Raw genomic sequence first — 24827 nt, forward strand, 5'->3', positions numbered from 1 at the left:
CTTGCGTGGAGCCCCAGATCGAGGGAGATTATCAGTGGTCTTGTATGTCTTCCATTTCCTAGTAATTGCTCCCACAGTTGATTTCTTCAAACCAAGCTGCTTACCTATTGCAGATTCAGTCTTCCCAGCCTGGTGCAGGTCTACAATTTTGTTTCTGGTGTCCTTTGACAGCTCTTTGGTCTTGGCCATAGTGGAGTTTGGAGTGTGACTGTTTTAGGTTGTGGATAGGTGTCTTTTATACTGATAACAAGTTCAAACAGGTGCCATTAATACAGGTAACGAGTGGAGGACAGAGGAGCCTCTTAAAGAATAAGTTACAGGTCTGTGAGAGCCAGAAATCTTGCTTGTTTGTAGGTGACCAAATACTTATTTTCCACCATAATTTGCAAATAAATTCATTAAAAATCCTACAATGTGATTTTCTGGATTTTTTTTTTCTTAATTTGTCAGTCATAGTTGACGTGTACCTATGATGAAAATTACAGGCCTCTCATCTTTTTAAGTGGGAGAACTTGCACAATTGGTGGCTGACTAAATACTTTTTTCCCCCACTGTAGTAGTCTAATTCCAAACTAGTCAGCTCTCTGAACATTGACTGTATGTAGGCTATGAGATGACAAAATGTGTAGTTTTACAATAATTTGTAGAAGAGTGCTTAAAAGTAAAGTGGCAATGCAGTCAAAAATGAGTTATGTGAGTTATGTCTTTCACCTTCACATGTAATGAACCTCAGAAAATCATGGCCCGCCTTTCAAATGGCACTCTATTCCCCACATAGTGCACTACTATGTAGTGGTGCAGTGGTATAAGGCACTGCATCGCTGTGCCACTAGAGATCCTGGTTCGAATCCAGGCTCTGTCGTAGCCGGCCGCGACCGGGAGACCCATGGGGCGGCGCACAATTGGCCCAGGGTAGGGGAGGGAAAGGCCGGCAGGGATGTAGCTCAGTTTGCAACGCCAAGGTTGTGGGTTCGATTCCCACGGGGGGCCAGTATAAAAAATAATGTATGGACTAATGGTAAGTCGCTCTGGATAAGAGTGTCTGCTAAATGACTAAAAATGTACTTTTGGTCAGGGCCCATAGGGAACAAGGTGCCATTTGGGACACAGCCATGGAGGAAAATGAAACTCCCTCCTTGGAGAAAACATTCCATTTGGGGATTACACTGGTCTGACTCCCCCCTACGAGATCAGGCTTGAGTCCCAAATGGCACCCTATTTACACAGTGCACCACCCTATGGACCCTGGTCAAAAGTATTGCACTATATAGTAAATCGGGTGCCATATAGGAAGCAACCCAGATACTTCCAGTACACATGTTGAATGAACGCAACAGAGGACAAAGTTATGCACTGTAACTGTGCAACTGTGATCTTTAGAGTCGGTCTAATTGGAGTGTCCAGACAGACAGGCAGTTGTGTGTGTGTGTGAGAATTCCCAGCAGTAGTATCAGTGTGTGAGTCACTCTTATAAATAACAAAAGGGCATCATTGGGAAGCTCATTATTGACAATGCATAAAGAGTGTACTGGTCACCTTGGAAACTGTGGTATCTAAATAATGATGCTAATTTTGCTGTGAGAACAAGGAGTCCGCTTACACTGTACTTTGATTATAAAGGTTTATTATTTCAAAGGATTTCAGCGTAAGTTTACAGACATCTGCAGGCATCTGGAGAACAACGGACTCAAAATAATATGTTGTTCTGTCCTCCTTTGTCCCAACCAAGTATTTATAATCTTTAACATGATATGGGTGGTTTCCCCTACAGACCAATCCCATGACTCCCCACAACAGACTTCCTCTGTTCTAGAGTGCCCCTATAAAACTGCTCCCCAGATGCTTCCCTAAGCTGAATCAACATCCTCTAAGATACCATTTGCAAACGTTAGCAAAGTCATAAATTCCTTAGACACCACATATTTCCCCCCTTCGAGACTAATTAAGTCTCGAAAACAAAAAGAATAGGATTATGACAAATAACAATTTCTCTTATTGAGTATCTTTAACAATAAACCAAAAACATATTTTTCTATGGAGTGTAAATAAATTTCTATGAAATATGAACAAATCTTTATGGAGTGTGAGAGCGAAAAACCTGTCTGGCAGTTTCTTTCCAAATATCCATCAATCAATCAAGACAGTAAAATTCTCTCACGGCCCCTCTGCCCCAGGCAACCACCTAAGTACTCCAGATCAATTCATAAATCTTTATCAATGCATTTTAAACTATGATGCAATTTGAATACACATGAAAGCCTCAGCAAACAAAATACAATCAAAAATGTCCACATTCAGGCTGGTCAATATCCCTAAGCATCCACGAAATAAACAAAAACATCTGAGATCCCCACATGTACCCAATAACAGCAAATATCTTTCTTCAAAAATTAATACAGAAAGAATATGACACAAATTATGTATTACACATGCAAATATGTCTATATATCATTGCAGACACTGGAATGTAGTCCACTACACTTCATCTCCTCAGCAGTGTCGACTTCCAATGCAACATCGATGATGGAATCTGAACATTTCCACACCTTCCTTGTTCCACTTCCTCCAGTCCATTCATATTGTCCCTTCATATTGTCCCTTCATATTGTCCCTTCTACACATTCCCCCATATGCTTCTGGAAGAAAAGAAAATACCAAACAGTATCTTTTGCAAAACAACACATTCAAATTAAAACATCAATATCAACTAAAAATGATATATAAAATGATACATAAAATGAATCACCTTATGTAACTCGTAAGCGTCACCTTACGAGTTACATAGCCTTTTAACCAATAATTCTTAACCGGAACAAATTTTAATGCTTGCAATAAATAAGTACACATATATTCTCCCTGATCTTTCCATGTAACATTACGCAAAATAAGTGAGCAATCACTCATAACCCTCTTCCACTTCATTTTGTTGTACAAAATATACTTCCTTTGACTAGGGGGCACAGCTTCTACTTCTGGTCCTGATAACAACACTTCTTCTCCATAATTATCTCTCCATGTGGGAGGAACGTCACTACCCCCACTCCATCTCTCACATCTACAAGGAAGATGAGCTGTACCACCCATCCTAACCCTAATGACAGTCTTTTCCTCAAAAATTGGTGCTGGAGCGATTGGCTCCCTTGTAATCAAATGTGATATATTTATAGCTTTAAAAACTGTCAATGTTGAAAGAGTTGAATTGCTTCTCACTGTTGTTATAATAGGCTGAAGTGTTGATGTCATTGTTGTTGATTCATCCATTCTCCCTAAAGCTTTGAACTCTTTACTTGTATTTCCATCTGTCACTACATTAACTCTCAGTCCCAACTCTAATCCCTCACTTTCAAACTGTTGATTATAAAAAATACATTTATAATCACCTTGATCTTCCTGCTGGGAATTGTAAATATAGATACTGCAATCACCCTCAATCTTCATTCTTCTCTTATCATTCAGCAACGCATACTTTCTCAATGCAACTGCTCATAACAGATCTAAACTCCTGCCATATCTATCTTCCCACTGAACTCTAAATTTCCCTTCACCACTGTTCTCTCTCGTGCACTTACATGGGAGCTGAGCTGACTGTCCTAGAGTTACTTCAACCCTAGTTTTCGTAACGTTTTGGTCTGACTTTTCTCCTAACTGGTCTGGGCCTACTTTGTCTAACCGAATCACCAGCTTCTCCTGTAACAGAGTTGCCCTTGGTGATCTCCGCTGCTTCACATTCCACTGAAATATTCCCTGTTGTTTCTGGGACGTATTGAAAATCAATTTCCCCAAATCTCCTTTCCTTTCCCTCCATTGCAGAGTCATCTCTGGCATCATCAGAAGTGTAAACATTATCATCAACGTTATCCACAACATTGACAATCTCTCCTTCTTGGTTTTCACTCTGGATATTGTCATGCATCTCTCCTTCTTCCTGTTCTCTGTCACGCCCTGGCTCTGGGGACACTTGTATGTTGAGCCAGGGTGTGCATTTCATTTGTTCATCTAGGATGTGTATTTCTATGTTGGCCTGAGTGGCTCCCAATCAGAGGCAACGAGTGTCAGCTGTCGTTGGTTGTCTCTGATTGGGAGCCATATTTAAACTGTCTGTTTCCCATTTGTGTTTGTGGGATCTTGTTTCAAGTCTGTTTATGTTAGACCGTGAACTGTCACGTATCGTTTGTTGTTTTGATCGTGTCTCTAATTAAAGAGTATGTTTGCCTGCAACGCTGCGCCTTGGTCCTCCTCTATGTATGACGATCGTGACATTCTCCCCTATCTCCATCCTGCTCTCTTGAGCCTTCAACATCCTCTCTCTCTGCGCGTGGTACCTCTTCTCCAGGCGCTTTAACACAATGTGACAAATGATACCACGTTGGAGACCCTTTAACCTGGACAGCTGTTCCAGTACTACGAACAACTTCAAATGGTCCTTCACGACGTTCGTTATACCACTTCCTTCTAAATACCTTCACGAACACCTTGTCCCCAGGTTGCACTGTACTCCTTTTTTTCTCATCAAGCTCCTCCTGCACCTCTTCTTTTCTTTGCCTGTCAGAAACATATGTGGACAACTTTTTATGAAAATTGGCCATATATGTAACATACGCTCTCATTTCATCTTCCAAAAGAGCCAAGCTTGGACCCTTTCCGCTTGTTCGCAAACAAGGCGTAGGCATCCTTCTTCCTGTTACCAATTCATGGGGTGTCATACATAGATCACGCAACTCACTTGAGCGACACACCATTAATGCTAAAGGAAGCGCCGCTATCCAGTTTAGACCCGTATGCTGACAAATTTTGACAATGCGATTTTTCAAGACACCGTTCATTTTTTCACAAATCCCTTGACTTTGTGGGTGATAAACTGCTCCAAGACGTTGCTTAATTCCCAATTTTTGCAACATCAATTTCACTGATTTATCCACAAATTCCTTTCCCACTAATTTTAGGATATGTGATCGGGAAGTCCCCACCTGCTTATGACTTCTTTACACAAGAACTTGGCAACCGATTGAGCATCTTTTCGCTTCGTTGGACAGGCCTCCGGCCATCGTGAAAATCTATCTACAACCACCACCAACCACCAACCATCAACTGGTTTTATCATATCAACAAAGTCGATAACCAACTCACGCATAGGACCTCTCGGTGTAGGAATGTAACCAGGAAGAACGGTCACACCCCTGCGAACATTATTTTTCAGACAGATTGTGCACCTTCCTATGATATAGTCAATCTGTTCAAGCAAATATGGTTCCCAAAAACCATACTCCTTTGTGATCTTTCTCCTAATCTTAGCCTTCTTTAAAGAATCTTCACTGAGATTTCTAATCCAGAATACTGAAGACGAATCCATCTCTGTCATCATCAACAATTGGTAAACCTTTTCCTTTGGCACTTCTACCAGACAGCCGTCTGGTGTACATCTTATTGTACAGTTCAACTTACACAATGCATCTCTTCCCAACAATGCAATAGGTGTATGTTCTGATACCAGTATGGGTATTGTAATTTTCTGATTTTTATAGCAGAGCTCAATTGGTTCCGTAAGAGGAATCAGCTGTTTTACTCCCTCGAATCCCTATCCTAATTAGTTGATTTGACATAGTGAGATGTGTAACCTCTTCAGGCTGAACACAGATAAAAGCAGCTCCGCTATCCGCCATCACTTCCAATGGTCGGTTGTTTATTTTCACCTCAATTATTGGATCTTTTTCCGGTCCTGATGCTACCAGCTGACACCCCCCTTTCGGATCTTCTGGGCACCCCTAGAATCCTTGCTCCTTTCCCCTATAAGGGTTCACCTGTCCTCCAGATGATCTTCACTGACCCCTGTATCTTCCTCTGAAATTCCCTCTGATGTTTCCTCCTGGCCCATTGCACTCACAGCAAAGTCACCAATCTGTCCTCAATTATAACACACTTCTGAAGATTGCTGGAAGTATGGCCTAAATCTTCCTCCTCTTCCTCTTTCTAAGCCTTTTCGTCCTCTTCCTCTCCAATTCTGTGTCTGTCCAGAAACTGGCTATGGATATGAAACAACTGGTACCGCTATTGGTGGCTGGTACAATTGCGGTTGGAACTGGTCCGGTTGAAGCTGTGGCAGTGATTGTTGATTTGGTGCACACCGATTCTGCATAACCAAAGCTTGTTTCTTCTCCTTCTTATTCTCCACCAGTTGTATTTGATTGAGTTTTCTGAGAGTTTCTTGGTCCTGTTCTTTCTGGTTGTGTTCCTTTTTCCTGTACAGATCCACTTGATGGGCTATATGATCTGTATAGACGCCTTTTGTCATGCTTCCAAGTCCAACCACCTCTGCCAGTTTGCTCCTTACTGGTGAGGGCAGTCCCATCTGCAGTTTAGCTCTCAAAATTGACTGCTCAATTTGACTCACATCTGGATCATTTCCGGTAATATTTCTCCACACTTGATGAACTCTTGACACATAGGCTCTCGGATTTTCTTGTTGTCCTAGTGGGTCAATCAGAATGTTGTCAGGATGCACATTTGTTGGAAACGTATCTTTCAGTGCTCTCCACAGCCGATTTCTACTTGCAGCCAACAATTCAGGGTCATTCACTGCAGTACCCACATATCTATTGAGTCCAGCTCTCTGAAATATTTCTTCCATATCTGGAATCCCAAGGAGATTAGCCAAAAGTCTCTTAATGTCTCCTATGGCTGACTGTGTTCCCACCGTAATTTCTTCCAATTTTGAAATCCAAGGATATGCTCCATCTTGAAGAGTAGGCAGCTTCTCAAGTATATCTGACATATCGGTATTTTGCAAAGGCTTATATTCTAGGTTTTGTCCTCGAATGATCACTGGCATCATTTTCTTACTGGTGCCGTCTTTCCTTGGCCTCAATGTATACTTTTTCTCCAATTCTTGGGATCCTTTTCTCAGCAGTTTTTTCTTCTGTATCTTCAGCTTCTTGAGTTGTTGTTCCAGTTCTCTTACTTCTTCTAAATTATTCGCTTTATCCAGGCATGATACGCATCGGTCTATATCTCTTTCTATTTCTTCTGTGCTAGTCATTGTAGGATAAAATCCTCTTGAATATGAAGCACCTTTAATCTCCAAATCTTTATCGCTGTCTTCATCTTCGCTTTCATCAGAACTAGAATATCTTGTATTCTTCTTCTTCAAACATCCATCACCCCTTCTTTCCGCTCTGGCCAACCTCCGTCTGATCACAGGGTCATATCCACCCATGATCTCTTCTGAATCACTCTGATCATCATCATCATTCAAGTTCCATCCTCCTGAACCTCACTCCACCCTTAGTTTCCAGACGTCTCGTTTTCTTCTTACTTTTGGAGTTTGGATTCATCTTTATGGTAATTTCTGCTTGTCCTCTCTCTATTATTCGTTCATCTTCATCTCTGATGCAATAATCATCCTCCTGAATGATCACTGGAAGCTGAGGATAGACGTCCTTAAACTCTACTTCTTTCTCATAAGGTGGGGGTATTTTTGCTGAATCCGTATGTGAGAAAGGTGTACTGACTTCTGTCATTAGTTTTTCTGTCACCTTCACTTCTTTTACAATTTTCTCTATACCTTTGTTTCTTTTATCGTTGGTATCTTTCGTCAGTTTTTGTCCTTCATTTTCAAACAGCTTAAGAACACCCGGCTCTCTTTGTCTCTTTTCTTTACGTTGTTCCCTTTTTTATCCCCTTCTTTTGATCTGCCTTATAAATTGACAGAAGCACTTTCATTATGTTGATGACGTCAGGGTTAAGAGTCCCTTCCACTGGCCATGGTTGTTCAATGTCAGGCCAACGTTTATTCAATTTTCCAGATAACCTTGCAATACCATTAACTAGAGGATTACTATTTTGTACTACATCAACAGGAGTAATTACTTTCATAGTTTTGATGTCCTTTTTCCCCATTGTAACAACTCTTTTATATTCCTTTATTGTGATTTTTTTGAAATTATTTTAGACTATACAGCTTATGGTTCCCTCCCTTTTTATTTTATTTTTTTATTAAACAATTAATTAATTAACTAATTAATTAATCAATCAATATATGTATAATGTTTTTTTGTTTTTTTTTAAACGAATTTATTAATTAGTGGCAATCTTACCACATCCGATCAGGAAAAGTAAAGGAAAGTAGTTCCGTTGCAGCACACCCTGTCGCGTGATGTACTTGTCAGCACCTCCTCCCTCTCTCTCTCTCTCTCCTCCTTCTCGTCTCTCATATGACAGAAGAACAAAGGACAGACAAGAATTTAGTATTTTATGCACTCACTGAGTTATTTCAACCATTCAATATTCCTCTGTTCACATTCGCGCTAAGAAATAAGCAAACAACTTAACTCAGGAATATTTATAGATAGCTCAATATCATTTTATTTTATATATTTTTAATCCGTCAACATATCTCTAGTTTATCAATTCGATAGGTCTCAAGCAAATAGTTTCATCGTTAAACAACAGCCGATTTAACAAACAGAATACACTATTAGTGTCTAAATCTCTCCTTTCTTCTCTGTCTGCTCTGAGTCTGCTTCTCCCAGCAGCTCAGTGCAGGCAGGGGAGTGGCATATTTGCTCTACGTAACTCTAAACTCATAAAATCCCACGCATGCGTAGTTCATTCACCAATGCGATTTCAGAGTGGATGGAGCTCTCTCCCAGTTAAACAACAGAAAGTAGACAGACCAACTTTACCTCCGTTCTTCATGAGGCAAACAGTAACACTTAACAGAGCTCACAAACCAACACAAAACATGGAACACAAATCCTACTTTGAAGTTTCTTAACTTCACTTATCCTAATCTGCAGATTTATAGTTATTTTCTTATCCATTACAAAACATCTCTATACACTGTTAAAAACTCCTCCCTGTAGGCTCATGATATTGTAATAGTTAGTAAACGTTCTCTTTTTATAGAGAGTCATAACATTTTTAACCTTAACGTCCTTCCAGGGGGCTCACATATAGTTAACAACCACCAACGTTCTCACCCACGGAGACTCACAAGATCTCCAACACAAATCCCATCCCAACATGAGTCGACACACAGATCAGACACAACAGAGACGTCTCCACTCCACCATTTTTCTCTCTCCCACACACACACACACATACACAGTTTAAGAGGCTTTTTCCGTTCCTACGGACCCCTAAGGCAGTATTCTACCTCCATTGCGCCGTTTTTTCATTGTTCCTAAATTTATGCTACCACGAGTTCGCGGACATCCAATGAGCGGTCACATCAAACATATAGTTCGTCAACTGCAACCGAATATATATGCCACAACCCCAAGTCCCCGGGACTTACCTAAATTCACCTAATGTGCTTTTAGGATTTTTCGGCCCATCCTAATGATCGCCTCGTTAGAGGGCTTAACATAGATTCGCAATGTCCTAATTTGTAGACATTTTCCTTGGCCTTATTCCTTCATTCAATTATTCAATAGTTATAGACACTCCCCACTGTTTGCGTTGTTACCAGCGCAAACAAATTTAGAAATTTAGAACGGACTCCTATCCCACAGCAAATAACAGCAAAATTGCACACATAAGTCTTTTAAACGGTACATTTCTCCAGCGCACACACCCACATAAGCAAGCGAACCGACCAGCGCACAAAATTGTGAGAAATCTCACCTTATGAGCCGGCGTCTTGAGCGGGAGTCACTTCGCAGCTCATGAATGGAACACTGGAGAGACGCATAACGCCCCAAATGTTCCTCGTCGCCATTCTGTGGTATCTGAATAATGATGCTAATTTTGCTGTGAGAACAAGGAGTCCGCTTACACTGTACTTTGATTATAAAGGTTTATTATTTCAAAGGATTTCAGCGTAAGTTTACAGACATCTGCAGGCATCTGGAGAACAACGGACTCAAAATAATATCTTGTTCTGTCCTCCTTTGTCCCAACCAAGTATTTATAATCTTTAACATGATATGGGTGGTTTCCCCTACAGACCAATCCCATGACTCCCCACAACAGACTTCCTCTGTTCTAGAGTGCCCCTATAAAACTGCTCCCCAGATACTTCCCTAAGCTGAATCAACATCCTCTAAGATACCATTTGCAAACGTTAGCAAAGTCATAAATTCCTTAGACACCACAGAAACCAACCAGTGTTATTAAGACTGAGGGCTCTGTTCAATCAGATCTGCTTTAGCCGACATCCACAGAGGTTGTTTTGGCTGTGTCAGAGGTGGAACTGCGTTAGAGCTGTCAAATCCACAAGCAGCTCACGTCATTATACCTAAAGCGGACATTGCTATTGGCAATCTGAGCATCATTATTTCAATATAGCCTACACTTTCTCGTTCTGAACTTTAACGCGAGTGGGACGGGTGTGGCTTCATGACAATGATCAAGAGCAGCTGCTCACCGATCTGACAGCTCCAACGCAGTTACACCTCTGACACCGCCAAAACATCCGCCATGCGGGTGTCAGCTATCACTGGTTAATGTTAGATATTACTGCACTGTCGGAGCTGGAAGCACAAGCATTTCGCTACACCCGCAATAACATCTGCTAAACACGTGTTTGTGACAAATAAAATTTGATCTGACTGAATCTACGCCTGAGACGTTACAGTAAGAAGCATCGCTGTCCCTGACCAGTCTTGTTGGTTGTCAAATCACCACGCTTCTAATTAAAGGGGACGTTTAGTTTTTCACTACTTTCAGGGTGAGGAACCCTCTAACATTAAATAGTAAAACACTGAACTTCCCCTTTAAATCAGGATCATACATTATTGTGATTGGTCTAGCAGGAGTAGGATGAAGTGGTCACTAGACACTGATCTACAGTGACCTAAGGTCAAAATTGCAGTTGGGAGGAGTAATCTGATCCTAGGTACAGTGTGTACATATGGCCAACGACTACCTGAAGCTTGTAATGCTTATGGTGAATCTATCAGAGATCCACAGTACATCTGTGGATTTCACTTTTCCCCCACAAACTCACCTCTTCAGATAGCTCAGGCGACTCCCTCGTGTCTTTTTTCACCCTCTTCTCCTCCTCCGCTCCTTCATCCCTCTTCCTCTTCCCCAGGATGCTCTCTCCGGACCCTGACGACCTTTGAACTTCCGTGGTCAAGCGGTCAAGCCCCTCCTGAGCCGCCGGACCTCCGTACAGCATGACCACCGAGGCCTGGGACAGGCTGGGTAGAAAGGCCATGTGGTGGGGATGGGGGGTGAATTCTGGGGGGTGTGGGGACAGGGGTCCCACGTACGGTCCCTCTGGGTGGATGGGCACGGCCAGGGGGGCTAGGCCCGGGGAGCAGAGCAGGGAGCTGCCGTTACTGTGGGTGGGGCTCCGAAGTCCGCCGCTGTAACAGTGGTTCCAAACCTCAGCCGGCACACGGTGCTGCTGCTCACACAATTTCTGGAATAGTCCACTGGCTGGGGAAGCAGACCTGTGACTTCTCTGTGTGGGCTGCTGGGGGCCGAGTTGACGCGGCGTTGGCTGGCCACGGAGGTGGGCACCACGCTGAAGGAGGCGTGGCGTGCCAGCTTCTGTTTCCTGCCGCATGGAAGAGCAATGGCCTCCACAGCCTCCGAGTCCTCATGGTTGGTGTGGAAGTCTGCCGGGCCGATCCATTTGAAGGCAGGCTTCCTCCCCCTCTCCTCCCGGACGTGGACCTTCTTGATCAATGCCAGACTCGTCCCTCCCATTAGGCTCCTCCAATTAGGCCCCTCTCTCAGACCACTCCCAGACCACTCCCAGACAGTCCTAGCAAAATTCTTGCTTGAGAAATTGTATTTTGCTAAGTTATTTTTGTTTAATTCTGATCATTTTAATTGAAAACAATCACAGTAAGGCACTTTATTGTTACCCAGAAATGATTTGTTATTGAGATTGTTAGTTAGGTAGGTAGGAAGTACAGCCCTCCTGTAGCTCAGTTGGTAGAGCATGGTGCTTGCAACGCAAGGGTTGTGGGTTCGATTCCCATGGGGGGCCAGTATGAAAAATGTAAGCACTCACTAATTGTAAGTCGCTCTGGATAAGAGCTTCTGCTAAATGACTAAAATGTCAATTGGATCACAAAAAAATACAACTTTGCTCAGTTGGTAGAGGATGGCGCTTGCAACGCCAGGGTTGTGGGTTCGATTCCCACGGGGGGCCAGTATGAAAATGTATGCACTCACTAACTGTAAGTCGCTCTGGATAAGAGCGGCTGCTAAATTACTTAAATGTAGATTGGACCTTTAAATATAGTCCTAATTGAAATTGTGCATGCTGATCTTTCTTTCCTTTTCTACAACTTGCCGTGCTTGAATGAGAACGTTTATCTCGTCCACCCTACAACACCAGACACCAATACGCGCGTACACGCTCACAGACGCAAAACATGCACGGCATCTCGTCAAAACAGCACGGGGGCGAGCATGCATGCTCCTGGAATGACTCCCGCAGCATAGGTCGCTAGCGCATCGCACGACTGCACCAAAATGCCTGTTTGGTCAGTGCAGGCTGGAAAATCAACAATGATATAGACTATGGTTTTTATTGCTGATAGGCTATACAGTTGATCAATGCTATATCCACCTCATTCTATTATAAGCAACACGATCAGGAGAGAGAACGGTGAGTAGCGTGCGATGGATGTGTGTGTGTACAGTCAGTGAACTTTACTGTATGGGTAGGCTATTTATGGTCGATTTTTTAAAGGTATGCTTGTCTGTTGATTGGGCAAGGTAAGAGCCTACATTCGCATTGTTTACATGGGTTTGTTTGTTTGCATATCCTGTAGCGCACATGTTCAAGTTCCCTACTCCACGTACGCACTGTAATGTAGGCTACGTCCCTCCCTGTGACATGGACGTCGTGTTCTATGGGGATACATTTCCTTTGTGTAGGCTAGCCTGTAGGCTACGCATTAACAATTGTATAACAAATATATATGAAGCAAGGAGATTATTCTGTAGCCTAAGGGGTTCTCATAAATTAATTAAGTAAATGCCTTCGTTTGCAAATGAAAGCGATCGATCTGTGGATTATGGAAGGGAAGGAACCTCAGCCGCTCTGCAAGAACAAAAGCAGAATACCCAGACTGGCGTGGCTTGCGGGGCAGACAGTCCGAAGGGAGTGTGTGTGTGTGTGGATCCTCTTGTCCTGCTATTATTATTTTTCTTAGATGTCATCCAAATATTGTAATCTCCAGTTACAATAATTTGGCTAAAGTATGTCATTGAGTAAATGGTACAAATGGAAATAGGGCATATATGTTTTGTTAGTTGAATGAATTACTATTTTTTCAAAAATGGGGTTGTAGGTTCCTATTAAATTGTAACACACTAGGAACTACTTTAGAGTTACTATGTAAGATGTGCATACAGTCTATTTAGGTTTGAAAGGAGACTGGGTTCTGAAGCAATGTCATCTAGTAAGGCAAGGGAAAACATTCAATATCTACTGAAGAAAGAATACTGCAAGGACGCAGGGATATAGGTTTTAAGTTGAAGTGTATCTATTATTGAAAACATTAGTTTTTTCTTTCTCTTTTTTTATGTTCTAGATCAATACACAACAACAGAGTATCACAACCGCAATGACCATTCATTCACAATAATACAGTTTTATCCAATACAGTAATCAAAAATAATAAACTGGGTACCCAATAAAAATGTAAGTCGGTGCCCTCAATTTTCTCAGTTCAGTTCCTACCACGATGTACCAGTCAAATGTCCCTCTCTATAGAGAAGAGGCGACGATGATTGTAGAAGCTATAGACGACACACCTTCCTAATATTGAGTTGCACCCCCCCCCCCCCCCCCCCTTTGCCCTCAGAACAACCTCAGTTCGTCGGGTCATGGCCTCTACAAGGTGTCGAAAGCATTCCACAGGGATTCTGGCACATGTTGACTTCAATGTTTCCCACAGTTGTGTCAAGTTGGCTGGATGTCCTTTGGGTGGTGGACCATTCTTGATACACACGGGAAACTGTTGAGCATGAAAAACCCAGCAGTGTTGCAGTTCTTGACACAAACCGGTGCGCCTGGCACCTACTACCATACCCTGTTCAAAGGCACTTAAATGTTTTGTCTTGCCCATTCACCATCTGAATGACACACATACACAATCCATGTCTCAATTGTCTCAAGGCTTAAAAATCCTTCTTTAACCTGGCTCCTCCCCTTCATCTACACTGATTGAAGTGGATTTAACAAGTGACATCAATAAGGGATCATAGCTTTCACCTGGATTCACCTGGTCAGTCTATGTTTTGGAAAGAGCAGGTGTTCTTAATGTTTTGTATACTCAGTGTATATAACATAGTAAACATAAATGCAGGAAGCTCCAATCAGTATGATGTTAAATCAAATTTTATTTGTCACGTGCCAAATACAACAGGTGTAGACTTTACCGTGAAATGCTTACTTACGAGCCCTTTCCCAACAATCCAGATTTAAAAAGTGAGAAAAATTCACAAAAAAGGAAATAGTAACACAATAATATAACAATAACGAGACTATATACAAGGAGTACCGGTACCGAATCAATGTGCTGGGGTGTGAGGTAGTTGAGGTAATTGCTAAAATATGTACATGTAGGTAGGGGTAAAAGTGACTAGGCAGTCATGATAGATAATAAACACAGTAGCAGCAGCTTTTGTGAAGAGTATGAAAGTGTGTCTATGTGTGAGTGTTTGTGTGGCGTTAATATGCGTGTGTGTGTGTGTGTGTGTGTGGGTAGAGTCCAGTGAGTGTGCATAGAGCCAGTGCAAGAGAGTCAGTGTAAATAAAAAGGGGGTCAATGCAAATAGTCAGGGTTGCCATTTGATTAACTTCAGCAGTCTTATGGCTTGGGGGTGGAAGCTGTTCAGGAGCCTTTTGGTCCCAGACATGTCTCTCTGGTACCGCTTGCCATGCGGTTGCAGAGAGAACAGTCTATGACTTGGGTGGCTGGAGCCGTATAATTGGGGGCTTTCCTCTGATACCGTCTGGTATAGAGGTCCTGGATTGCAGGGAGCTCGGCCCCAGTGATATACTGGGCCATACACACTACTCTTGTTACGCCTTACGGTCGGAGCCAAGCAGTTGCTATACCAAGCGGTGATGCAGCCAGTCAAGATGCTCTTAATGGTGTTGCTGTATAACTTTTTGAGGATCTGAGGACCCATGCCAAATATTTTCAGCCTCCTGAGGGGGAAGAGGCGTTGTCATGCACTCTTCACAACAGTTGGTGTGTTTGGACCATGATAGGTCCTTAGTGATGTGGACACAAAGGAACTCTCGACCCACTCCACTACAGCCCCGTTGATGTGAATGGGGGCGTTCTCTGCCCTCCATTTCCTGTAGTCCACGATCAGCTTCTTTGTCTTGCTGACGTTGAGGGGGAGGTTGTTGTCCTGGCACCACACTGCCAGGTCTATGACCTCCTCCCTATAAGCTGTCTCATCATTGTCAGTGTTGTGTTGTCGGCAAACTTAATGATGGCGTTGGAGTCGTGCGCGGCCACGCAGTCATGGGTCAACAGGGAGTACAGGAGGGGACTAAGCACGCACCCCTGAGGGGCCCCCGTGTTGAGGGTCAGCATGGCGGATGTGTTGTTGCCTACCCTCACCACCAGGGTGCGGCCGTCAGGAAGTCCAGGATCCAGTTGCAGAGGGAGGTGTTCTGTTGGGGCGGTATGCAAATTGGAGTTGGTCCAGGGTGTCTGAGATGATGGTGTTGATGTGTGCCAAGACCAGCCTCATTCAAAGCATTTCATGGCTACAGATGTGAGTACCCCGATAGTTCCCTGATAGCCATTTAGACAGGTTACTATGGTGGTCTGCTTGAAATGTGTAGGTATTACAGACTGGGACAAGGAGAGGTTGAAAATGTAAGTGAAGACACCTGCCAGCTGGTCAGCACATGCTCGGAGTACGCGTCCTGGTAATAAGTCTTGCCCTTGTGAATGTTAACCTGTTTAAAGGTCTCACTCACATAGGCCACGGAGAGCGTGATCACACAGTCGTCTGGAACAGCTGGGGCTCTCATGCATGGTTCAGTGTTGCTAGCCTCGAAGCGAGCGTAGAAGGCATTTAGCTCATCTGGTAGGCTCGCGTCACTGGGAAGCTGGGTTTCCCTTTGTAGTTTGCAAGCCCTGCCACAGACGACGATCATCAGAGCCGTGTAGTAGGATTCGATCTTGGTCCTGTATTGACGCTTTGCCTGTTTAATGGTTCGTTGGAGGGCAGCGCTAGACTTAAACTCAGTGCGGATGTTGCCTGTAATCCATGGCTTCTGGTTGGGAATGCACGTACGGACACTGGTCGCCGATGCACTTATTAATGGAGCCGGTGACTGATGTGGTAAACTCGTCAATGCCATCAGATGAATCCCGGAACATTTTCCTGTCTGTACTAGCAAAACAGTCCTGTAGCGTAGTATCCGCTTAATTGGACCACTATTGATCGCGTCACTGGTAATTCCTGAGTTTTTGCTTGTAAGCTGTATTCAGGAGGATAGAGTTATGGTCAGATTTGCCAAATGGAGGGCAAGGGAGAGCTTTGTATGCGTCTCTGTGTGTGGAGTAAAGGTGATCTAGAGTTTTTTCGTGTCTAGTTGCACAGATGACATGCACAGATATGTTACGTTTCGTATGATATGTATTAATTTGTGGTTGTTCATCATCCATTTTGTATGATATGTTACGAATGACAATTCGCATGAATTTACGAATTGCAATTCATACAATATGTTACAAATTTGCAAAACGTATGATATATTACGAATTACAATTTGTTGTCGCTAACATTAGCTAGGTGGCTAGGTGGTTAATGCTAATATTAGCTAGGTGGCTAACGTTATCTAGGCTAGGGGTTAGGGGTTAAGGTTAGGGTTAAGTTTAGGAGTTAGGTTAAATGGTTAAGGTTAGGGAAGGGTTAGCTAACATGCTAAGTAGTTTCAAAGTAGCTCAAAAGTAGAATGTAGTTGCAAAGTTGGCTTGCTAGATGTTTGCATGTAGTTGCAAAGTTGCTAATTAGCTAAAATCCGTTATACGCCTACCCATCCACCCCGACCAACCACCCTACTTTCGTTTTTGCCTTAAAGGCATACTTCGGGATATTGGCAATGAAGCCCTTTATCTACTTCCCCACAGTCAGCAGATGAACTTGTGGATACCATTTTTATGTCTCAGTGTTACACCATTGGAAGAGACCACATCTTTACTATCAATGGAAGGCACACTTGCAAAATATTTGTTATTTTTAATAAATGTTTTGTTTTATTTTATTTACATTGACAAAGGGCTACAAAGAAAGCAAAGAGGAATCACATTAACTGTCCCCCCGTCCCCCCGTCCCCCCGCCCCTGGCCCACAGTCAAGAAATTTAATAAATAAAAGAGCAGGATGCTAAACCTCCCTCCCTCAGACCCAGACCACCCCCCCCATACCCTCACACCCTTCCACCCTCCCTCCATTTTGCGCCATGCATTCACTCCACCGAAAGCTCCAATTGAGCTATATCAATGAAATACAGTAACCATTCATGTTTAGACAATGAATGGGGAGGTTTCCATCGACAGGCAACCATTTTTAAGGCTGCTGTGAGGCCAGACAGCGATAATCACTTTTCCTGTAAAGACAGATCCAATTCGGAGGTGTCATTGAGGAGTAAAATCTGCGGTAAACATGGAATATGTTTAGAGAGAATTGTGGAAAGCATATTGAAGACTAGTGTCCAGAATTGGGATACGTCAGGGCACTCACAGACCATATGCATGAAGGTACTGTTCGCGAAACTATGTGGAGATATGGGATCAGAGCATGATAATGGTCTGTTTCACACGAGGCTTGGTGGTTAATTGAGGGGAGAGTGTTGGAAAGAGAGAGGAACTGGTATCAACTGTTTTACTACAGGGGTACCAAATCAAATTAAATTTTATTTGTCACATACACGTGTTTAACAGATGTTATAGCGGGTGAAGCTAAATGTTTGCGCTTCTAGCTCCGACAGTGCAGTAATATCTAACAAGTAATATCTTAACAATTTCACAACATATACCTAATACACACAAAACTAGTAAGGAATGGAATTTAAGAAAATATACATAAATGGACAAGCAATGACAGAGCGGCATGGACTAAGATACAGTAGAATATTATAGAATAGAATGCAGTATATGCATATGAGATCAGTAGTGCAAGATATATAAACATTATTAAAGTGACTGTAAACATTATTAAAGTGACTAGTGTTCCATTTCTTAAAGTGGCCAGTGATTTCAATAGGCAGCAGCAGCCTCTAATGTGCTAGTGATGGCTATTTAACAGTCTGATGGTCTTGAGATAGAAGCTGTTTTTCATTCTCTCGGTCCCAGCTTTGATGCACCTGTACTGACCTCGCCTTCTGGATGATAGCGGGGTGAACAGGCATTGGCTCGGGTGGTTGATGTCCTTGATTATCTTTTTGGCCTTCCTGTGACATCGGGTGCTGAATGTGTCTTGGAGGGCGGGTAGTTTGGCCCAAATAATGCGTTCGGCAGACCTTACCACCCTCTGGAGAGCCCTGCGGTTGCAGGCGGTGCAGTTGCCGTACCAGGTGGTGATACAGCCCGACAGGATGCTCTCAATTGTGCATCTGTAAAAGTTTGTGTGGGTCTTAGGTGCCAAGACAAATTTCTTCAGCCTCCTGAGGTTGAAGAGGCACTGTTGCGCCTTCTTCACCACGCTGTCTGCGTGGGTGGACCATTTCAGTTTGTCAGTGATGTGTATGCCAAGGAACTTGAAGCATTCCACCTTCTCCACTGCGGTCCCGTCGATGTGGATAGTGGGGTGCACCCTCTGCTGTTTCTTGAAGTCCACGATCATCTCCTTTGTTTTGTTGACGTTGAGTGAGAGGTTATTTCCCTGGCACCACACTCCCACCCTGGCACCACACTCCCAGAGCCCTCACCTCCTCCCTGTAGGTGGTCTCGTCATTGTTGGTAATCAAGCCTACTACTGTTGTGTCGCCTGCAAACTTGATGATTGAGTTGGAGGCGTGCTTGGCCACGCAGTCATGGGTGAACAGGGAGTACAGGAGGGGGCTGAGCACGCACCCTTGTGGGGCCCTAGTGTTGAGGATCAGCGAAGTGGAGATGATGTTTCCTACCTTCACCACCTGGGGGCGGCCCGTCAGGAAGTCCAGGACCCAGTTGCACAGGGCGGTGTTCAGACACAGGGCCTCGAGCTTGATGATGAGCTTGGAGGGTACTATGGTGTTGAATGCTGAGCTATAGTCAATGAACAGCATTCTTACATAGGTATTCCTCTTGTCCAGATGGGATAGGGCAGTGTGCAGTGTGATGGCGATTGCATCGTCTGTGGATCTATTGGGGCGGTAAGCAAATTGAAGTGGGTCCAGGGTGACAGGTAAGGTAGAGGTGATATGATCCTTGACTAGTCTCTCAAAGCACTTCATGATGACAGAGGTGAGTGCTACAGGGCGATAGTCATTTAGTTCAGTTACCTTTGCTTTCTTGGGTACAGGAACAATGGTGGCCATCTTGAAGCATGTGGGAACAGCAGACTGGGAAAGGGAGAGATTGAATATGTCTATAAACACACCAGCCAGCTGGTCTGCGCATGCTCTGAGGACGCGGCTAGGGATGCCGTCTGGGCCTGCAGCCTTGCGGGGGTTAACATGCTTAAATGTCTTAATCACGTCGGCCACGGAGAAGGATAGGCCACAGTTCTTGGTAGTGGGCCTCGTCAGTGGCACTGTGTTATGCTCAAAGCGGGTGTTTAGTTTGTCTGGAAGCGAGATGTCGGTGTTGGCGACGTGGTTGGTTTTCCTGTTGTAGTCCGTGATTGTCTGTAGACCCTGCCACATACGTCTCGTGTCTGAGATGTTGAATATCGACTCCACTTTGTCTCAATACTGATGTTTTGCCAGTTTAATTGCCTTGCGGAGTGAGTAGCTACACTGTTTGTATTCTGCCATATTCCAAGTCACCTTGCCATGGTTGAATGCGGTGGTTCGCGCTTTCAGATTGGCGCGAATACTGCCATCTATCCACGGTTTCTGGTTAGGGTAGGTTTTAATAGTCACAGTGGGCACAACATCACCTATACCCTTCCTGATAAACTCAGTCACCGTTTCAGTGTATTCGTCTAAATTATTTTCGGAAGCTACCCGGAACATATCCCAGTCCGCGTGATCAAAACAATCTTGAAGCGTGGATTCCGATTGGTCAGACCAGCGTTGAATAGTCCTTAGCACGGGTATTTCCTGTTTGAGTTTCTGCCAATTGGAAGGGAGGAGCAAAATAGAGTCATGGTCAGATGTGCCAAAAGGAGGGCGGGGGAGGGCCTTATAACCATCCCGGAAGTTCGAATAGCAATGGTCGAGGATTTTGGCAGTGCGAGTACAACAGTCGATATGTTGATAGAACTTCGGCAGCCTAGTCCTCAAATTTGCTTTGTTAAAATCCCCGGCTACAATAAATGCAGCCTCAGGATATGTGTCTTCCAGTTTGCATAAAGTCCAGTGAAGTGCTTTGAGGGCCGTCGTGGTATCGGCTTGAGGGGGGATATACACGGCCATGTAAATAAACCAAATAAAATAAAATAAAATTATCTTGGGAGATAATACGGTCGGCATTTGATTGTGAGATATTCTAGGTCGGGTGAACAAAAGGACTTGAGTTCCTGTATGTTACTACAATTACACCATGAGTCGTTAATCATGAAACACACACCTCCGCCCTTCTGCTTCCAGGAGAGATATTTATTCCTGTTTGCGCGATGAACTGAGAACCCCTCTGGCTGGACCGATTTCGACAGAATATCGCAAGAGAGCCATGTTTCTGTGAAATAAAGTATGTTACAGGCCTTGATGTCTCTCTGGAAAGAAATCCTTGCCCGGATTTCGTCGATCTTGTTAACCAAAGACTGAACATTAGCGAGTAGTATACTTGGAAGCGGTGGGTGGTGTGCGCGCCTCCTAAGTCGAACCAGCAGGCCGCTCCGAGTGCCTCTCCTCCGCCGGCGATGTTTTGGGTCAGCTGCTGGAATCAGTTCAGTTGCCCTGGGGAGAGCAAACAAAGGATCTGCTTCGGGAAAGTCGTATTCCTGGTCGTAATGCTGAGTTACCGTCACTCTGATATCCAAGTTTCCCCCAGCTGTATGTAATGATACAAAACACTTTCTGAGCTAATAATGTAAAAAAGAATACATAAAAAAACAAAATACTGCAAAGTTTCCTAAGAGATAGTCGCGAGGCCGCCATCTTCGTCGGCGCCAGGTTTTTAATCCAGGTGGTGCCATTGGATAATCTCCCATATTAATTAGAGTTAAAAGGGCAAACTTGCCCCAGTTAATTTTATAGGCTGAAATGTGGCTGAATTCAGAAAAAATGTCAAGAATATGAGGTAGAGATTGCTGTGTATTTTAAAGAAAAAGCAGGATATTGTCAGCATAAAGGGATATGTAATGTTTGGTGTCATGTACAGTGATTGGTGTGTGAATATTGGATTGGCGGACCGTCTGGGCAACAGGTTCCAAGTATAAGGCAAATAACAGAGGAGAGAGCGGACAGCCTTGCCGTGTGCCACGGGACAGAGCGAAATGTGAGGAGCAATTCTTGCCCGTCAACACCATCACAGAGGAATTGGCATATAGAAGTTGAATCATATCTATGAAACCTTTTTCCGAACTATCCACAAGTACTGCCACTCGAGGCGATCTAAAGCCTTTTCTGCGTCCAGAGAGACCAGGGCCCTGAATGTCATTAGCGTTAGTAGTTCCCGAGTTGTTAACTGTGTCAATGACATGTAGGAGACGGCGGACATTATCAGAGGCTAAACACGTTTTTATTAAGCCAGTGATGAGTGTGTCAAGTAGGGTTCAAGGCGAGAGGCCAAAACTTTAGCGAATGCTTTAATGTCAGAATTCAAAGTGATAAAGGACGATAACTGAAACATTGTGTCTTTTTTTGTAAGAAGAGAAATTGAGCCTCCCGAGTGGGGCAGCGGTAATAAAAAACGATCTAAAAATGATAGGGGTCAAAATTATTGGTACCCCTGTTTTCAGTATTCCAGCACCCTACCCTTGCGAGGATAACGACACTGAGCCTTTTTATCAAATGTTTTATGAGATTGGAAAACACATTGGGAGAGATCTTAGACCATTCCTCCATACAGAATCATTCCAGATCCTTGATATCCTTAGTATGCGCTTATGGACTGCCCTCTTCAATTCAAACCACTTGTTTTCAATGGGGTTTCAAGTCTGGAGACTGAGGTGGCCATTACAAAATGTTGATTTTGTGGTCAATTTTGATGTGTGCTTGGGGTTATTGTCTAGCTGGAAGATCCACTTGTGGCCAAGTGTCAGCCTCCTGGCCGAGGCAACCAGGTTTTTGGCAAAAATGTCCTGGTACTGGGTAAAGTTCATGATGCCGTTGACCTTAACAAGGGCCACAGGACCAGTGGAAGTAAAATAGCCCCATAACATCAAAGATACACCACCATATTTTACCATAGGTATGAGGTACTTTTTTGCATATGCTTCTGTTTTTCAAAGCCAAACCCACCAATGGTGTGTGTGGCCAAAGAGCTCTATTTGCCAAAGAAATGACATCATTTGGATCTTTCTTTAATGGAGGCCTCTCCAACATAATCCAGGTAGAATCAGGAATTTCCCAGGGCAGCTGTCTAGGCCCCTTACTTTTTTCAATCTTTACTAATGACATGCCACTGGCCTTGAGTAAATCCAGTGCATGCGGATGACTCGACACTATACACATCAGCTACTACAGCGAGTGAAATCACTGCAACACTTAACAAAGAGCTGCAGTTAGTTTCAGAATGGGTGGCAAGGAATAAGTTAGTCCTAAATATTTAAAAAACAAATCATTGTATTTGGTACAAATCATTCACTAAACCCTAAACCTCAACTAAATCTTGTAATAAATAATGTGGAAATTGAGCAAGTTGAGGAGACTAAACTGCTTGGATTAACCCTGGATTGTAAACTGTCAATGTCAAAACATGTTGATACAACAGTAGCTATGATAGGGAGAAGTCTGTCCATAATAAAGCACTGCACTGCCTTTTTAACAACACTATCAACAAGGCAGGTCCTATAGGCTCTAGTTTTGACGCACCTGGACTACTGTTCAGTCGTGTGGTCAGGTGCCACAAAGAGGGACTAGCACACAGCTCGGACACCCATGCATACCCCACAAGACATGCCTCCAAAGGTTTCTTCACAATCCCCAAGTCAAGAACAGACTATGGGAGGCGCACAGTACTATATACAATTGAAGTCGCAAGTTTACATACACTTAGGACAGAGTCATTAAAACTCGTTTTTCAACCACTCCACAAATTTCTTGTTAACAAACTATAGATTTGGCAAGTCGGTTAGGACATCTACTTTGTGCATGAAACAAGTAATCTTTCCAACAATTGTTTACAGACAGATTATTTCACTTATAATTCACCGTATCACAATTCCAGTGGGTCAGAAGTTTACCTACATTAAGTTGACTGTGCTTTAAACAGCTTGGAAAATTCCAGAAAAGAATGTCATGGCTTTAGAAGCTTCTGATAGGCTAATTGACATCATTTGAGTCAATTGGAGGTGTACGTGTGGATGTATTTCAAGGCCTACCTTCAAACTCGGTGCCTCTTTGCTTGACATCATGGGAAAATCAAAATAAATCAGTCAAGACCTCAGAAAATGAATTGTAGACCTCCACAAGTCAGGTTCATCCTTGGGAGCAATTTTCAAATGCCTGAAGGTACCACGTTCATCTGTACAAACAATAGGGCGCAAGTATAAACACCATGCGACCACGCAGCCGTCATACCGCTCAGGAAGGAGACGCGTTCTGTCTCCTAGAGATGAACGTACTTTGGTGCGAAAAGTGCAAATTAATCCCAGAACAACAGCGAAGGACCTTGTGAAGATGCTGGAGGAAACAGGTACAAAAGTATCTATATCCACATTAAAACGAGTCCTATATCGACATAACCTGAAAGGCCGCTCAGCAAGGAAGAAGCCACTGCTCCAAAACCGCCATAAAAAAGCCAGACTACGGTTTGCAACTGCACATGGGGACAAAGATTGTACTTTTTGGAGAAATATCCTCTGGTCTGATGAAACAAAAATAGAAATGTTTGGCCATAATGACCATCGTTATGTTTGGAGGAAAAAGGGGAAGGATTGCAAGCCAAAGAACACCATCCCAACCGTGAAGCACGGGGGTGGCAGCATCATGCTGTGGGGGTGCTTTGCTGCAGGAGGGACTGTTGAACTTCACAAAATAGATGGCATCATGAGGAAGGAAAATTATGTGGATATATTGAAGCAACATCTCAAGACATCAGTCAGAAAGTTAAAGCTCGGTAGCAAATGGGTCTTCCAAATGGACAATGACCCTAAGCATACTTCCAAAGTTCTGGCGAAATGGCTTAAGGACAACAAAGTCAAGGTATTGGAGTGGCCATCACAAAGCCCTGACCTCAATACTATAGAACATTTCTGGGCAGAACTGAAAAAGCTTGTGCGAGCAAGGAGGCCTACAAACCTGACTCAGTTACACCAGCTCTGTCAGGAGGAATGGGCCAAAATTCACCCAACTTATTGTGGGAAGCTTGTGGAAGGCTACCTGAAACGTTTGACCCAAGTTAAACAATTTAAAGGCAATGCTACCAAATACTAATTGAGTGTGTGTAAACTTCTGACCCAATGGGAATGTGATGAAAGAAATAAAAGCTGAAATAAATCATTCTCTCTACTATTATTCTGACATTTCACATTCTTAAAATAAAGTGGTGATCCTAACTGACCTAAGACAGGGATTTTTTACTAGGATTAAATGTCAGGAATTGTGAAAAATTAAGTTTAAATGTATTTAACTAA

At 43.4% G+C, this 24827-nt stretch overlaps 1 protein-coding gene across 1 annotated transcript in view; it reads left to right on the forward strand.

Annotated features, from left to right (window-relative positions):
* The first annotated feature begins 12518 nt into the window (after positions 1-12518).
* The window catches only part of LOC311134670 (proline-rich protein 5-like), a 46093-nt gene continuing 33784 nt past the window's right edge, over positions 12519-24827 (forward strand). Inside the window, exon 1 of the mRNA XM_084168418.1 lies at positions 12519-12568. The gene's annotated coding sequence lies outside the window, so the exon portion shown is untranslated. The remainder of the gene's footprint in view (positions 12569-24827) is intronic.

Source organism: Coregonus lavaretus (genome assembly GCF_964263955.1).
Source record: "Coregonus lavaretus genome assembly, chromosome: 9".
Lineage (NCBI taxonomy): Eukaryota > Metazoa > Chordata > Actinopteri > Salmoniformes > Salmonidae > Coregonus > Coregonus lavaretus.